Genomic DNA, 18,301 nt, shown 5'->3' on the forward strand with positions numbered 1-18,301 from the left:
ATGTTCCAACTTCTGCAGTAATATTTTGTGGTCAACACAGTCAAAAGCCTTCGTTAAATCAAAGAAAACACCTAACGTTCGCTACCTTTTATTTAATCCATCCAAAACCTCACAGAGAAAAGAGACTATAGCATTTTCAGTTGTTAAGCCATTTCTAAAACCAAACTGTACATTTGACAGCAAATTATGTGAATTTAAATGCTGCAGTAACCTTGTATATACAACCCTCTCGATAACTTAAGCAAACACCGATGGCATAGAAATAGGTCTATAATTGTCAACATTATCCCTGGCTCCCTTTTTATAAAGTGGCTTCACTACCGAGTACTTTAATCGGTCAGGAAACCGACCACTCCTAAAGGAAAAGTTACAGTACTGAGCTAACATACGTGGAAAAATACTTCAGTATTCTGGTAGATACCCCGTCATATCCATGAGAGTTCTTGGTCTTTAGTGATTTAATTATTAACTCAATCTCCCTGTTGTCAGTATCATGGAGGAGCATTTCAGGTAACAGTCTCGGAACACTTTTTTCTAAGAGCGCTATATGATTCCCTGTTGGGACTAGGTTTCTCTTTAGTTCACCTGCTATATTCAGAAAGTGATTATTAAGTACTGTACATATATGCGACTTATCAGTAACACGGACATCCCCACTACGCACTGATTCTATATTCTCGACCTGTCTCAGCAGACCAGCCACTTCCTTTACGACTGACCATATGGTTTTAATTTTATCCTGAGACTTAGCTATTCTATCTGCATACCACATACTTTTTGCCTTCCTAATAACTTTTTTAAGCACCTTACAATACTGTTTGTAATGGGCTGCTGTATTTAGATTTTGACTGTTTCTAACGTTTTGATATAATTGCCACTTTGTTCTACAAGATATTCTTATCCCTTTAGTCAGCCACCCAGGCTGCCTGTTTGTGCTAGTACCCTGTTTTGAACGTTCTAACGGAAAACAACTTTCAAATGCGCGAGAAAAGTCTTGAGGAAAGCATTATATTTATCATCTACTGTATCAGCACTATAAACATCTTGCCACTCTTGTTCCTTGATAAGGTTTACAAAAGTCTGTACAGCAACTGGATCAGCTTTCCTAAAAAGTTGGTAACTATATTTAACATGTGTTGCAGCACAAAAATCTTTTAGACTTAAAATTTGTGCCTCATGATCTGAAAGGCCATTCACCTTTTTGCTAACAGAATGCCCTTCTAATAATGACGAATGAACAAAAATATTGTCTATGGTTGTTCTACTGTTCCCTTGCACTCTCGTTGGAAAGAATACGGTTTGCATAAGATTATGTGAATTAAGGAGGTCTACCAGCATCCTTTTCCTTGCACAATCACTTATACAATTAATATTGAAGTCACCACATATAACTAACTTTTTGTATTTCCTATAAAGTGAACCAAGAACCTCCTCTAGGTTTAGCAAAAATGTTGTGAAATCGGAGTCTGGGGATCTATAAATAACAACAGTAAGAAGTTTAACTCCACTAAATTTAACCACACCTGCACAACATTCAAACACCTTTTCAGTGCAGTACTTTGAAACATCAATTGACTCAAATGGCATACCGTTTTTCACATACATGGCTACTCCCCCACACCGCAAAGAGCTCCTAGAAAAGCTGCCAGCCAACCTGTATCCTGGTAAAGGAAGCCTCTGAATTATCTCCTTATTTAAGAAGTGTTCAGATATACCAATAATTTCAGAGTCAACATCTATAAGCAGTTCACTAACTTTATCTCTAATACCTTGTATATTTTGATGAAATATACTAATTCCCTCATTAATCGGATACCCAAGCTTTATAGAAAGTGGCTTCTTTGTTAGAGAGACTTCCCTTAAGCAGGAATACCTATCAGCTGACTTCAATCTAAAAAAGGTACAGCTCTAACACCCACAACTACCGGAATTTTCCCATGAGTGATCCCACCACCCCCACCTATGCTGTCACCTACAAGTTTTGCCAACCTCCCCTTCCCATACCTGTTGAGGTGCAGGCCATGTCTAGTGAAACCCGTCCTACTGATAGACTCCACCGACACCACTGAAATGTGACTCATGCCTTCTGTCATCAGCGCACCCCCAAGTCTCATGTTATTACGCCTGACGGCTGTATTAAGATGAGGCCGATCGTGACCCTGAAACAGTTCCACGAAATGCACATTCGTGTTGCCAGTCTGAGTGGCTATCTTTTCCAGGCCACCATCTATGTCATACTCCCCATCCCTATCAATACTATTACCAGCCCCACCCACAATCACTACCTGATCCTCTTTAGTAAAATCCCTACATAACCCCCCCTATGTTAAAAGTCACCTGAGCCAATCCTGCATTAGGCTTCACAATGCTGGTGACCTGGTACTCACTCTCCAAAACTTCCTGCAACTGCTGGCCTACACCTCTACCATGAGAACTACCTAACAGCAGAACCTTCTTCTTTCTCTTAGACTTTGGAACTGTCCTAGCCACCGTAACTGCTGAGGTCTGCTACATACTTCCTACATGTACAGCTACTAGAGATTCCTCTCCACTAGACTCTGACAGTTGGTCATATCTATTACAAACACCAATAGTAAAACTATCTGAAAATCTCCTTCTCCTAACAGATCTCTTGCCAACAGCCAGCTCCCATTCCCCAACCCCCTTCTCCCTCCTCATCCTATCTAGCTCCTCCTGTGCGTTTTTCAACTGCACCTGAAGGGCAGAGATCTTACGCTCCTGCTCCTCTATCAACTTACTCTTGCTGCATAACCTGCAGTTCCAGGAGATGATCTCACCAGAATGCCCACTGGCTTCCCCACTGCATTCCCCCCAGTGAAAATACTTCGAACAAGTCTCACACCCCAATCCACTACTCACGAACCTACGGCAAAGCCCACAGTTCTCACTCATGGTAAAGTTTTACAATTATTGAAACAAGAAAACAACTTTATCTAAGTTCCGCTACTACAATAATAAGATGTTAAAAACTGACTACAATTATCACAAACTTGCTCTACAAGTGAAGTAACTACTATTATTGACAGTATTAATCAACAACAAATGAGAATATAACAAAATACTAACACAGAAAGAAAATCAAACGTCTAATGACAGTAACGAAACTGAAAGCAGTTCGCAAAAATTTCTTCTGAAGTTATTTCACCGGAAAACACCAAGAACACCGGTTGAAGACTACTAAAGTTCCTAAATAAACTACTATACACGAACAATTAATTAGTACTTAGCTTTCGATGCGCCGCTACAGCTGCAACTGGTCAGCGCGGAATGTAAACACGGGTAAGAGGTTAAGTTGCTCGATACGAAACACTCACAAATATCAGGCCACAACACAAGAAATGCAGAGGTGAATGAAGAAACCACTAATAAGTCACTTATATAGTAAATATTATCACAAAAACAGTTAAAATATATATCTGAAACCTAAAAATAGATGAAAACTTAGAGAGTGATCTCACACGCCGTCACGCGCTTATGACGTCACACCAACTTCCCCAGGAGTGTAATACATTTCTGTAAACTCTTTACCACCTACAGACCACCTGCAAAGCACTGACTTGACTCCAGAAAAAATACCCTTCAACTCGTAAAGAATCTGCTGGTAGCCGAAATGCTGGTTGACTATTTCATATACACTGAAACGCCACGGAAACTAGTGTAGGCCCACGTATTCAATACAGAGTTATGTAAACAGGCAGCCTGCCGGCACGGTAGCTCTGCGTGTTCGCTCAGAGGGTTACCTACTCTCTCTAATAAAAAACTGAGTGAACGGATCAAGGAAGAACCTAAACGGGTGTCATCGGACGTCCACCCCGTAAAAATTCTACGAACAATATATAACAAATGAAATCAACCAAAAAAAAAAAAAAACAAGTGGTCAGCATGACGGAATGTCATACCTAACGGCCCGGGTTCGATTCCCGACTGGCTCGGAGATTTTCTCCGCCAGGAATTGGGTGTTTGTATGTCCTTATCATCATCATATCATCCCCATCGACATGCAAGTCGCCGAAGTGGCGTCAAATGTAGTGCCAGTACTGCCAGTGTCGTCGTAACTGCGTCAGCTTCACATCTCCTGTGCACCACGCTACGTACAATTAAGTATTAACTGTTTTTTTTCTTACTTGTCACTTCTTTTTCCGTGTGTTTTTGCTTTTAGGAAGCTTTAATTTTCGAGTACTAGTAATAGTGTTCCACAGATTTCGTGTTTGTTTTGAATACAGTCCAGAGACAGTTAGTGCTTATTTTCATTGTTTCCAACAAGAAGTGCCTAGTAACCACAATTTAATTTCGCAGGAGAGCTTCTGTGAAGTTTGGAAAGTAGGAGATGTGGTACTGGCGGAAGTAAAACTGTGAGGACGGGGCGTGAGTAGTGCTTGGTTAGCTCAGATGGTAGAGCACTTGCCCGCAAAAGGCAGAGGTCCCGAGTTCGATTCTCGGTCCGGCACACAGCTGTAATCTGCCAGGAAGTTTCATATCAGCGCGCACTCCGCTGGAGAGTGAAAATCTCATTCTGGAAACACAATTTAGTCAGCTATCAGCGGCCTTTAGTGAATTAGCAGTCTAGTTAAAAGTTGATTACTGAACTCTCTACAGTAAATTGTTGATTTCTTAGGATGGATATGATGTGCACGGACGCAGAAGGAGCTGGCCACTGTTTGCGAACAGCTGAACGTGCTGATGGCCGCGGTCAGCAATCTTCAGGCTGCTGCCACGGAATGTAGCGGCAGTGGGGAGTCTCGTGCGTCGCATTGTACACCCCAGGTGTTACATACTTCATACACGGTCCCCACTGTCGCGACATCTTCGCGGGTACCGGACGCGGTTGGGCCACCCTCTCCCCAGGGGGAGTGACGGTTCAACGGCGTTCGCGTCGCACGAGGTGGAGGGTCAATGTGCAGGCTGGCCGTGTGGCGTCACCTGCTCTGTCTATGAGCGGACATGTGGCCGCTCCTTCAGCAAGTTCCGAGCAGGCACACGTGGGGAGGGGTTTATTAGTGGTTGGGAGCTCCAATGTTAGACGGGTTATGGAGACCCTTAGGGAAATAGCGAAAAGGTCGGGGAAGAAGGTTAGTGTTCACTCTGTCTGCTTGGCGTGCTATCTCAACAGATGTGGAGGAGGCCCTGCCGGCGGTGATAGAGAGCACTGGGTGCTCTAGGCTAATTTTTCCTCATGGCTCATGTCGGCACCAATGACTCCTGCCGTATGGGTTCAGAGGTCATCCACAGCTCATACAGGCAGTTGGCGGAGTTGGTGAAGGCGGAAAGCCTCGTTCACGAAGTGGAATTTGAGCTAACTATTCGTAGTGTCGTTCCCAGAACAGATCACGGTCGTCTGGTTTGGAGCCGAGTGGAAGGCTTACACCGGAGGCTCAGACGATTCTGCGGAGATCTGTGGTGCAAATTTCTCGACCTCCGCTATCGGCTGCAAAAATGTAGGGTCCCCCTGAGTAGGTCAGGCGTGTGGTAATAGTAAACTGCAGGAGCGTCTATAGAAAGGTCCCAGAACTGCTCTCATTAATAAACGGACACAATGCGCACATCGTACTAGGGACGAAAAGTTGTCTGAAACCAGATGTGAACAGTAATGAAATTCTAAACTCAGATTGGAATGTATACCGCAGAGACAGGCTGGACAGGGAAGGGGGAGGCGTGTTTATAGCGATAAAAAGTGCAATAGTATCGAAGGAAATTGAAGGAGATCCGCAATGAGAAATAATTTGGGTGAAGGTCACGGTTAAAGCAGGCTCAAACATGGTAGTTGGATGTCTCTATAGGTCCTCTGGCTCATCTCTAACGTCGATCAGTTGTAGAATTTTGGAACACGTATTATGTTCGAGTAGGTATCAGCATAGCTATTGAAAAAGACGATCGTGTGAAACCCAGCTCACGCTATTCGTCCACGAGACTCAGAGGGCCATAGACACAGGTTCCCAGGTAGATGCTGTGTTTCTTGACTTCCGCAAGGCGTTTGATACAGTTCCTCATAGTCGTTTAATGAACAAAGTAAGAGCATGTGGACTATCCGACAAATTGTGTGATAGGATTGAACAGTTCGTAGATAACAGAACGCAGCATGTCATTCTCAATGGAGAGAAGTCTTCCGAAGTAAGAGTGATTTCAGATGTGCCGCAGAGGGGCGTCGTAGGACAGTTGCTATTCACGATATACACAAATGACCTTGTAGATAACATCGGAAGTTCACTGAGGCTTTTTGTGGATGATGCTGTAGGATACCGAGAGGTTGTAACAATGGACAATAGTACTCAAATGCAGGAGGATCTGCTACAAATTAACGCATGGTGCAGAGAATGGCAATTGAATGTCAATGAAGACAAGTGTAATGTGCTGCGAATACATAGAAAGAAAGATTTAGCTACAATATAGCAGGTCAGCAACTGGAAGCCGTTAATTCCATAAATTATCTGGGAGTAGCCATTAGGAGTGATTTAAAGTGAAATGACCAAATAAAATTAATCGTCGGTAAAGCAGATGCCAGACTGAGATTCATTGGAAGAATCCTAAGGAAATGCAGTCCGAAAACAAAGGAAGTAGGTTACAGTACGCTTGTTTGCCCACTGTTTGAATGCTGCTCATCGGTATGGGATCCGTACCATATAGGATTGATAGAAGAGATAGAAAAGATCCAATGGAGAGCAGCGCGCTTCGTTATAGGATCATTTAGTAATCGCGAAAGCGTTACGGAGATGACAGATAAACTCCAGTGGAAGACTCTGCAAGAGAGACGCTCGGTAGCTCGGTATGGACTTTTGTTGAAGTTTCGAGATCATACCTTCTCCAAGGAGTCAAGCAGTATATTGCTCCCTCCTACGTATATCTCGCGAAGAGACCATGATAAAATCAGAGAGATTAGAGACCACACAGAGGCATACCGACAATCTTTCTTTCCACGAACAGTACGAGAAGGGAGAACCGACAGAGGTACTCAAGCCACACACCGTGTGGTGGCTTGGGGAGTATGGATGTAGATGTAGATGTAGATCTCGAAAGACTTGCACCAGGCAAACGGTCTACCCGTCGGGAGGCCCTAGCCACACGGCATTTCCATATCAGGAATCCGGTAAAATCTCAAATCTCCGACGTCGCTGCGGCAGGAAAGAGCTCATGCCAGAAGAGGACCAACGACGACTGAAGAGAATCGTTCAACATTACATAAGTGCAACCCTTCCACAAATTGCTGCAGATTTTAATGCTCGAACATCAGCTTGTATCAGCGTGCGAACCATTAAACGAAACACCATCGATATGGGCTTTTGGAGCCAAAGGCCCACTAGTGTACCCTTGATGTCTGCACGAAACATAGTTTTACTCATCGCCTGGGCCAGCCAACACTGACATTGGACTGTTGATGACTGGAAACATGTTGCCTAGAGGGACGAGTCTCGTTTCAAAGTGTATCGAGCTGATGGACGTGTACAGGTATGGAGACCAGCTCATGAATCCATGGGCTCTGCATGTCAGCAGGGGACTGTTCAAGCTGGTGGAGGCTCTGTAATGGTGTGTGGCGTGTGTAGCTGGAGTGATGTGGGACCTCTGATATGGCTACATACGACTCTGACAGGTGACACGTACTTAAGCATCCTGTCTGACCACCAGCATCCATTCATGTCCATTGTGTATTCCGACGGACTTCTCCAATTCCAGCAGGACAATACCACACCCGGCACGTCCAGAATTGCTCCAGAGTAGCTCTTCTGAGTTTAAACGCTTCCGCTGGCCACCGAACTTTCCAGACATGAACGTTATTGAGCATATCTGGGATGCCTTGCAACGTTCTTTTCAGAAGAGATCTCCATCCCCTCGTATTCTTACGGGTTTATGTACAGCCCTGCAGGACTCACTGTGTCAATTCCCTCCGGCACTACTTCAGACATTAGTCGAGTCCATGCCACGTCGTGTTGAGGCACTTCTGCATGCTCGTAGGGGCCCTACATGATATTGGGCAGGTGTACCAGTTTCTCTGGCTCTGCGGTGTAACACTAGACAAAACGCTTAGTATTTGAAGGATTGATTCTAAAACATTTTCTTAAGAGTTTTAAACTTAATAACCTCAAGAAAACTTGTGAGTTAGCTGAACTTGACTCATCAAGCTGCTTTTGCCAGTTGTCAAGTTTGTGCTGGAATGTGCCAAACTGGTAGATTACTCTGACATTTTTATTACTTCTTCAAAGGAGCTCCTCTGCTGCTTATTTTTCACTATCGTTTAAACAGTCAAGCTGGAGGAATGGAAGCCTTGAATGTTTGTCACCTGAAAGATCTGCGTTCATTTCAGGTTTTTGTTTTATATTGAGGGCAAGAACAGTTGACAAGTGACTCATCCAGTTCTGCGTAAGCAAGATCTCACTCCAAGGCAGACAAGGAACAAGACAGTTATTAATAACATAGTCAAATCTCACGTCACTGTTTTGAAGTAAGCTGATTTGTGACTTAAATACAAGAGCGTCACAAAGAATTCTGTTTATGATTTTAATTGCCTACAAATATCGTCATCTTCTGTAGTACCACACATAGCGTCACTTATTTAATTCCACGCAGGAAGCATGAAGAACTCCATTCCTGTTACTGAAACAATAGAAATCATGGAACAAAATCTCTCGTCCCACAGCAACCTCACTACAGAGGACGTAATAGAAATACCAAGTACGCTCAGATTAATAACTGGACAAAACTACTTCGAGATTGTGGATGAATATTACCTGCAAAGTGATGGACTGCCTATGGGATCCCCAATATCAGGAACTTAATCAACATCTTTATCAGTCACGTAGAAAATTTGGCATCTGAAAAGATAGCTGCAATAATATAACAAAGTAGCTAATGTTCATTTAACATTTTCGGAATATCAACAGCCACATACGTGACAATACATTCCATCAGTGATGATCCCCACAATCAGAAGCTTTTATAGGATACAAGCATTCCACGCAACTAGAAAAACTATTAAAAAGAAATGAGCATAATCGTACAAATAGCTTGGAATAAAAAGAGTATGACACACGTGTAGTACCCACACTCATTCTAAAATGAAAAACACAAATACAAAACAAACACAACCTGTCCAATATTTCCAGCATACAGGAAAACTTACAAGCTGAAAACCTATAAACCCGCACAGCACACATACACAATGACAACATGAGACATGGTTCACTATGACTTACAAGCATAAATTAATATACAAACTGGCAAATATGTTAAAGAAACAGGGCTTCCAAACAGCATATAAAACTGTGCTAATCCTCTAATCAATCATAAGCTAACCAAAAATCAAAAGCGACAAATTCCAGGGATCAGGAATAAACAAAACTTGAATGTCAAAGTTGTGATGCAGTATATGTAGGCATGTCGTGCAGGAACTTTGAAACATGGTACAGAGAACACATCACGTGATGGAATTATGAAACAATGCATTCTACATTTTTTGAGTAATTAAAAAACCACCAGTACTATCCTTCCAACATGATACAATATATGAAAATTATCGGGATGAACAACCATTGCGCAATACCTTGTACTAATAGAGGAAAACTACTACAGACAGAAACCCATCGCTGATAATAAATATGTGATAAATGGCCTAACACGTATCAAAACAGACGCTCCTTTTAACTTAATAAAAGAAATGGTAAGATACAATCGTTCTACTTGTATATGCAGCTATATTAAAACAAATACATATACTCTTTTCTTCTGTCTCCCTCTGCTCATGTGCACAGACACACACACACACACGCACACACACACGCACGCACACACACACACACACACACACACACACACACACACACACACACACACACACACACAAGCACATACACAGACACACACAAGCACACACACATAAGCAGATCACAGATATCAACAAAGTTACATTTAATAGTTGGCAGTAATTTTCGATCTTTGGCAATATCATTCCACATTTGGCTACAATCAAGACAATATATTACCAAAAATTTAAGCCTTATAGTATAAACAAAAATATTTACATATTCCAAGCCTCTGCAGATACCTTGCAAACAATAAAGGCGTAACGCATATGGTTCAAAATTTCGTTTTATTCAGTTGTAATTAAATGGGCCGAAAGTAAAAGCAGTCAACATTCCATAATGTTAACTCTCCGTGTTCCATCACTTACGTTGCCTGATAAGTGACTGTAAATATTTCAGACAGGTTCACTCACCCTAAAACGCAAAAATGTACACCAGAAAGAACCTCAAATAAGGTAAGTTTTCCAAGAACATAACACATTCAAGTGCTAGAACCAACTTACAGCGTATGTGGATACAAACAGTTGGTCGCATGAGGTAGGGTCCTTAGACGGCAGTCTCCAGGCTGGAACACAGGCGTAGACTGCCTAAAAATAGCTGTAGGGCCTCATAAGTACAATCCCGTTGAAAGAATCCATTGCAAACATTCTGCGACCACATGACAGAGCACTAGCCACGTCTTCTACTAGTGATGAGTGATGTGGCTGCTGCCTATCGGCAAGTCAAGTGCCGTGGGTCACTGTGCTGGGATTCACAGTTGCAGTTGGCAACAAGTTGTGGTTCTTGTTCTTATTCTGAACCAACGTTGCTTTGCCTCACAGTACCATTCCCGGTAAGAATCCATGTATCGTCAACATTTTGCACTGTCCTGCTGTTATGGTGGGCTATATGCCGAGACATAGCATCCCTTTCCCTTACTTCCCTTTGCCCCACTCCCAAAAGAGGTCGTGAACCATCCTGATGTCGCAGAGGTTAGTGTCGTCGCCAGTGTCGAATGGGAGCGGGGACCCTAGGCCGTCACAATTAACATCCATGGAAACGGGGGCATCGGCTGCAGAAGTTGTGCCATTTAGGAAGCAAGTGTCAAGGGAAACACTGATGAGGTTGTTGCAGCCGCTCCCAAAGGAGGTCACCCTTAGACTCCAGGTGGTGAAAAATCAGGAACGGAAATGGTGCAGAAGTCTCCTGCCAAGGTGCACTGAGGCCAGCATAAGTGCATCTTCTATGGGTTTTTGCGGCATTGGTATTGGTCTGGCAGCTGGACCGCATCGATGGCTCTCCCAAGGAGGCAGATGGCACAAGCAAAAATCCATTGATGGATAACGAAAGAGAACACCATCGCTCCGTCGTCATCCTTGACTTTATAGCGAATGGTGTTAAGCTCGGGAAATGAGGATCACGAGTTTAAGGTTTTACAATGGAGAACTAGCTTTCTACGCAGGACTCGCCCAATCCTGTGGCATGTTAAGGTTTCTGAATTGAACAGGGCCGCACGGTGCCAAATAACAAGCTGTGAACACGGAATGGTAGTGGGAAGTAGGCGGTTGTGAAATTACATCTCGGAAATCGTCGGTGAATTCAAGATTCCGCTATCTATATCGTCAAGAGTATGCCGGAAATACCAAATTTCAGACATTACTTTTTACCACAGACACCACACCGGCCGACGGCCTTCACTTAACGACCGAGAGCAGCGGTGTTAGCGTAGAATTTTACGTGAATTCTTTTCTGTAAGTAAATTCTATTGTTTGGGAGCCAAATAAAGACGATAACTCCCTCTGGAGAGCGCTCAGAGACCAAAATCAAGTTAACCAAGTCGTCCTGTGTGCCAATGGCACTGTGGATCGTGACGATGGATATCCCGTCGACGTTAAGTGCAAGTCGTCCCATGTGCCATCAGCCTTAGGCTTCATTGTGGCATTAGCGCTGAATGAGTACATTCATTAGAATAAATATTGCAAACTTTTTCTTGATTAATTTTCATACTCATAGTGTGAGTGTTCCTATTGGAATGCAGAAGGCAGTCTAAGTAACTATAATTTTGATGCAATAAAAGAATCTATGCTGTGAACTTACTTATAAATTGAGATATTTATCGGTCCCTCTGAATGAAGTACTTAAGAAATATTAAAAGCAATCCAACCATGGTTGATTAAAATAGGTACGGAAATTTTGTGATCTTATTGGAAAAGTTAAATTTTCATAGTCGTCATTGAGAGTATTTAATATTTTGCAGATATACTGTGAGCATGTGGGATTGCTATTCTGTCATTCTGCGCAATGGATTAATCTGAGATGTATTCTTTACCCTGTGGCTCCTGCAAGATGCAATTTCCTTCCCCACACTACTACAGAAGTCAGACAGACACTCCTAACGTTCTAAAGAGAAATGCCTGAAAAACTTTCAGCAATTAATATCTTCTGGAGTCGTCCGCTGTAAGGAAATGACACAAAAACTGACAAAATTTCTTACATAACTAGTGGGATCCTTGGGTACTGGAGTAGTGCCAGTTAGTGGAAGAAAAACATGAAACTAACGAAAATTATTATTTATTCTGCTAAAATTCTGATAAATTACAATGGAACTTTTAGTTATGAACTTAACACGTTATTTCCTGGTTCTTTTCAGAATGTGAAGTTTCCTCTCAAGGATAGGACTCGTTAATGAAATTTCTATACAAAGTTTAAGATTGTTATTGGCTTGGCAGAATGGCTGGGAGCCGCGCCTAATCAACTTCAATAATAATTCGTCAGAATGTTGCTAGGTATAGTCGAGGCTGCCACTTGTGAAACTCAGTGAAGTGTACTGTTGTGGAGGAAATATGGGGCTCGCAAAAGCTGTAGAGCACAATGACTGCTTTTTGCGCCGCTCGCTGCTAACAAATAAGATAACTCTCGTTCTATCTGGATTGACCTTCGCCAATCAAACTCTCCCTACGCCTTGATGAAGTCAAGCACTCCTATTCACCCCTAGTCTAAGTATTGGCATGGTACACCAGTCAGATGACCAGTCCACCGCGATGCCACTCAAATTTCGCTCGCAGGCGTTTAACTATAACTCTGTCCATTCACACTGCACAATAAGTGTGGCGGCCAACACAGTGAACAACGCTTCATCGCAAGAACTCAGTATAGAGTCGCACTTCGATTTGCTCTCGACAGAGGTGCTCTCCCAGTGAAGTACTGAGGAGAGACTTGTTCCTCGCTCTTTGAGTACACATACGAGCGCGCATACACTCGGTACGTGTTCTCGCTCCAAGGTCGACAACGGAACGGCCCCTATCCATGCCAGACATGAAGGGGTATATATTTCGGTCTCTTCCAATACTTCTTCATCTCAAGGCGTTTGCCAATCAGCATTGCTCTTCTAAAATGGAAGAATGAAGTTTCGTTTAAGGCGACCAATCCAGAAATCTGTAGTATTGGCGTTTGGCGTTTGCTGTCTCTTTGTGAAAATCTCTGAAACTGCAAGCTATGTGTACAGAATGCGTAGGATGGCCGCTCCCACTCAATGTAGCGGAATTGGCTTTTAAGCCAAACACAGGGTCGTCCTTTCACTCGGGCAAATGCTGTCTACACCAGCCGACGTACATGGGTTGGGACCGGCCTCCTGGCGTGCGATTGCCTCTCTCGAACTAAAAGCTCCTGTGACCGTCTTGTCAGGAATGTACGTTTCTATGCCAGCCTCAAGTATTTCATCCATGGTGCGCACTTGCGATTTATTAGTTATTTGCATATTGTTTACATGAATCCATACAACATTGACTTTATCTTATCGAGTTTGAGTTCGAATGAAGCGTCTTGATGTGCGGAATATGATTGTGAGGTCGGAATATGTAAGCAATGAAGGTTAGGAGACCACGACATCTTGCAATACGTACAATGAGGTGACAAAAGTCTTGGGATAGCCATATGCACATATTCAGATAGTATTGGGTACACTAAGTATAAAACGGCAGACCACTGACAGAGCTGCCATTTGTACTCAGGTGATTCACGTGTAAAGATTCATGACGTGATTATGGCCTTACGACGGGAATTAACAAGCTATTAACGCGGAATGGCCACAGGAAGTAGACGCATGTGACATTCTACACTCCTGGAAATGGAAAAAAAGAACACATTGACACCGGTGTGTCAGACCCACCATACTTGCTCCGGACACTGCGAGAGGGCTGTACAAGCAATGATCACACGCACGGCACAGCAGACACACCAGGAACCGCGGTGTTGGCCGTCGAATGGCGCTAGCTGCGCAGCACTTGTGCACCGCCGCCGTCAGTGTCAGCCAGTTTGCCGTGGCATACGGAGCTCCATCGCAGTCTTTAACACTGGTAGCATGCCGCGACAGCGTGGACGTGAACTGTACGTGCAGTTGACGGACTTTGAGTGAGGGCGTATAGTGGGCATGCGGGAGGCCAGGTGGACGTACCGCCGAATTGCTCAACACGTGGGGCGTGAGGTCTCCACAGTACATCGATGTTGTCGCCAGTGGTCGGCGGAAGATGCACGTGCCGGTCGACCTGGGACCGGACCGCAGCGACGCACGGATGCACGCCAAGATCGTAGGATCCTACGCAGTGCCGTAGGGGACCACACCGCCACTTCCCAGCAAATTAGGGACACTGTTGCTCCTGGGGTATCGGCGAGGACCATTCGCAACCGTCTCCATGAAGCTGGCCTACGGTCCCGCACACCGTTAGGCCGTCTTCCGCTCACGCCCCAACATCGTGCAGCCCGCCTCCAGTGGTGTCGCGACAGGCGTGAATGGAGGGATGAATGGAGACGTGTCGTCTTCAGTGATGAGAGTCGCTTCTGCCTTGGTGCCAAAGATGGTCGTATGCGGGTTTGGCGCCGTGCAGGTGAGCGCCACAATCAGGACTGCATACGACCGAGGCACACAGGGCCAACACCCGGCATCATGGTGTGGGGAGCGATCTCCTACACTGGCCATATATCACTGGTGATCGTCGAGGGGACACTGAATAGTGCACGGTACATCCAAACCGTCATCGAACCCATCGTTCTACCATTCCTAGACCGGCAAGGGAACTTGCTGTTCCAACAGGACAATGCCCGTCCGCATGTATCCCGTGCCACCCAACGTGCTCTAGAAGGTGTAAGTCAACTACCATGGCCAGCAAGATCTCCGGATCTGTCCCCTATTGAGCATGTTTGGGACTGGATGAAGCGTCGTCTCACGCGGTCTGCACGTCCAGCACGAACGCTGGTCCAACTGAGGCGCCAGGTGGAAATGGCATGGCAAGCCGTTCCACAGGACTACATCCAGCATCTCTACGATCGTCTCCATGGGAGAATAGCAGCCTGCATTGCTGCGAAAGGTGGATATACACTGTACTAGTGCTGACATTGTGCATGCTCTGTTGCCTGTGTCTACGTGCCTGTGGTTCTGTCAGTGTGATCATGTGATGTATCTGACCCCAGGAATGTGTCAATAAAGTTTCCCCTTCCTGGGACAATGAATTCACGGTGTTCTTATTTCAATTTCCAGGAGTGTATTTCGGGAATCAGTGGGGAATACCACATTCCGCGATCCGCATTGTCAAGAGAATGCCAAGAATACCAAATTTCAGACATTACTTCTCACCACTGACACCGCAGCAGCCCACGGCCTTCACCTAACGACTGGGAACTGCGCTGTTAGCGTGGAGTTGTCAGTGCTAAGAGACAAGCAACACTGCTTGAAATAACCGCAGAAGTCAATGTGAGCAGTACGACGAACGCATACGTTATGACAGTTCTGCGAAATTTAGCGTTGATGAGCTATGGCAGCAGACGACTGACGTGAGTACCTTTCCTAACAGCACGACATCGCCTGCAGCGCCTTTCCAGGTTTTGTGACCATATCGGTTGGACACTGGGGGACGTGAAAGCCGTTGCCTGGTCACATGATTCCCAATTTCAGTTGGTAAGAGCTGACGCTAGGATTCGAGCGCGGCGGAGACCCCACAAAGTCATTGACCTAAGTTATCAATATGAATCTGTGCAAGCTGTTAGTGGCTCCATAATGCTGTGGGCTATGTGTATATGGAATGGACTGGTCCCAGGGTCCAACTGAACCGATCACTGACTGGAAATGATTTTTTTCTGCCAAGAATCAGTGAACTTTCAAGGTTCGTCTCAGTGCGAGTCCCAAGTCGCCTTTGACGAATCAACCATTACTGAAAAATGGTGAACTTAGCTTGCAATTACTCTGTGACGAACTGCACAACATTATTGCTTTCCATTGTCAATCCAGTCATTGCTGAGTAGTGATTGCTACATTATCCCAGGTTGCTAATAAGGAATCATAGTGTCAGGATTTTCTATGTGTCCTATGTTAAATGCAGTTCTAGAGTACGCTTTCACTTTATGAATAAATGTTTATCATGAAGGTATTTAATTCTTTAAACTTTGACATGATGTGCATACCGGCATGTCTTCCCTCCTCATGTGGCCATTAATTTTACGTACCCTGTAAGAGCGTGATAGTAGGAAATATTTGATAATGTGTAAGCCGTGATCGTTTAACTATAAATTCATTCCTTATATTTCCATTGCGCGTTTTTCCTTGAGATATAAAGTACTGCTAAAACTTCGCTTAAGGGGGGACGTTAATGAAATTGACCAAAAAGTCAACTTTTGATTTATTTTTTATTTGTTACTATAGCTCATGGCCTCCCTGCCATGCCAACATTTTGAGGCAGAAATAAAGCTGTGAGGACTGGGCGTGAGTCGTGCTTCGGTAGCTCAGATGGTAGAGCACTTGCCCGCGAAAGGCAAAGGTCCCGAGTTCGAGTATCGGTAGGGCACACAGTTTTAATCTGCCAGCATGTTTCATATCAGCGCACACTCCGCTGCAGAGTGAAAATCTCATTCTGTGAACGATTCTGTGTATTACTTTCAACCAAACGTGTGTGGGATGCATCTAGAAGGCCGTGATACATACTCTTGGGTTTATAGATCATCTTTGACCGATCCTGAACTTCTCGAAAAGTGTGTTCATGGCGAAACCCAAAATAAAAATCAGTCCCTAAAGTCACTAATATGGAAACGATGCCCTAAAAACATATTTGCATCACCAACGGTTGTCAGAATTGCAACTTACGATGAAATTATAGTATTTAATGACGGAAACGTCGGGAGGAGAAGGCATAAGAAAGAATGGGTTTCAAGATTGGAAATTTTACTCGAGACATCCTGAGAAAAATAGATTTACAGCGCGTCTCTGCACCTGAAAACTCAGTTGAAGACCTGGTAAAGGAAAGAAGACAGACAACAAGAAACCAGAAGAGAAGCCTTGAACGAAAACACGACCCAGATTACAAATGTTTTGTCTTCTGAAGAAGTGACATAAGGGAAAAAAGTTAAGTTAAAGTTTAAATTGCGTTTCCTCAAAACATTGCTTTTAAGGTTTATATACCTTTTCCTCAGATTCTATTAATGCTATAGTATTATGAAATTTTGCACACATATTTCTGTAAACATAATGCACGTTGTTTCGAGAGCAAATATTGAAATTCTAGTTGCAAGCTGAGATATGGTGCAAAGTGCTTGGAATTTAGGATTAATTTAAAATTGTACATGTGGAATTATAATTAAAATACTATGAAAATTCTCCTATTTAACCTATTCCAGCAACCTCATGAGAGAAGCTTACAACATATAAAGAGATGAAACACGCGTGAAACTTTTGTAGAAATCTCTTCAACACTTTCTGAGGAAAAGGAACATACATTATTTTTTATAAAAAAACTTCAAACTTCATTTTAAAAAAGTTGAATATATATAATCAAAGGATTTTATTTGTGAATGTGTTACTTTCATGTAAAGCGTGGTACAAAATTCGAGTGCCATATCTCCAAAACTGTGGATAGGGTGTATTTTTGAAATAATCTGTGTATTTCATCAACGTCCCCAGTTAATTTTTTTGGGACCTCACTCAATTTGTCCCTCAGGGGTCCACTATATTTGCTCGATAAGTGAATCCAGGAAGAACGCACCATGTCGTAGAGTGAAATTTCGACCCACTAATGAATTAACTGCCGATTTTTAAATAGTCAATATGTAATGGGGGGCTTTTATCAGACAACACCTGACACTACATTTTAATCACCAGGATGCGTTAGATTCTATGATACATTTAATTTGTAAATTTCTCATACAGGCTTCATACAGTTTCAGTGTTGCATAGATTATCAGCGCTGCTATTTCCTACAGTCGTTACATGGACTGCGTAGCCAAATTTTGGTGTTTGTGCTAGTTTTTACAGAGAAATTTGATGTGAGTTTTAGTTCTTTGCGAGAGAATTTGTAACTTGTTTTGTGCAGAAATTTTATTTATGTGTGCAGACTAAGCCAGTTTGTAGAATAACTTAATGAAAATTCAGGTAAAGATAAGTGATTTGCATCAGTGAATACGTTGTGTAAAACGATACTTAAGACTAATTTTGTATCAGATGGAACGATGCCTGATTTAGGATAATGTCTTTG

The sequence above is a fragment of the Schistocerca serialis genome, chromosome 7 (assembly GCF_023864345.2).
Source record: "Schistocerca serialis cubense isolate TAMUIC-IGC-003099 chromosome 7, iqSchSeri2.2, whole genome shotgun sequence".
Lineage (NCBI taxonomy): Eukaryota > Metazoa > Arthropoda > Insecta > Orthoptera > Acrididae > Schistocerca > Schistocerca serialis.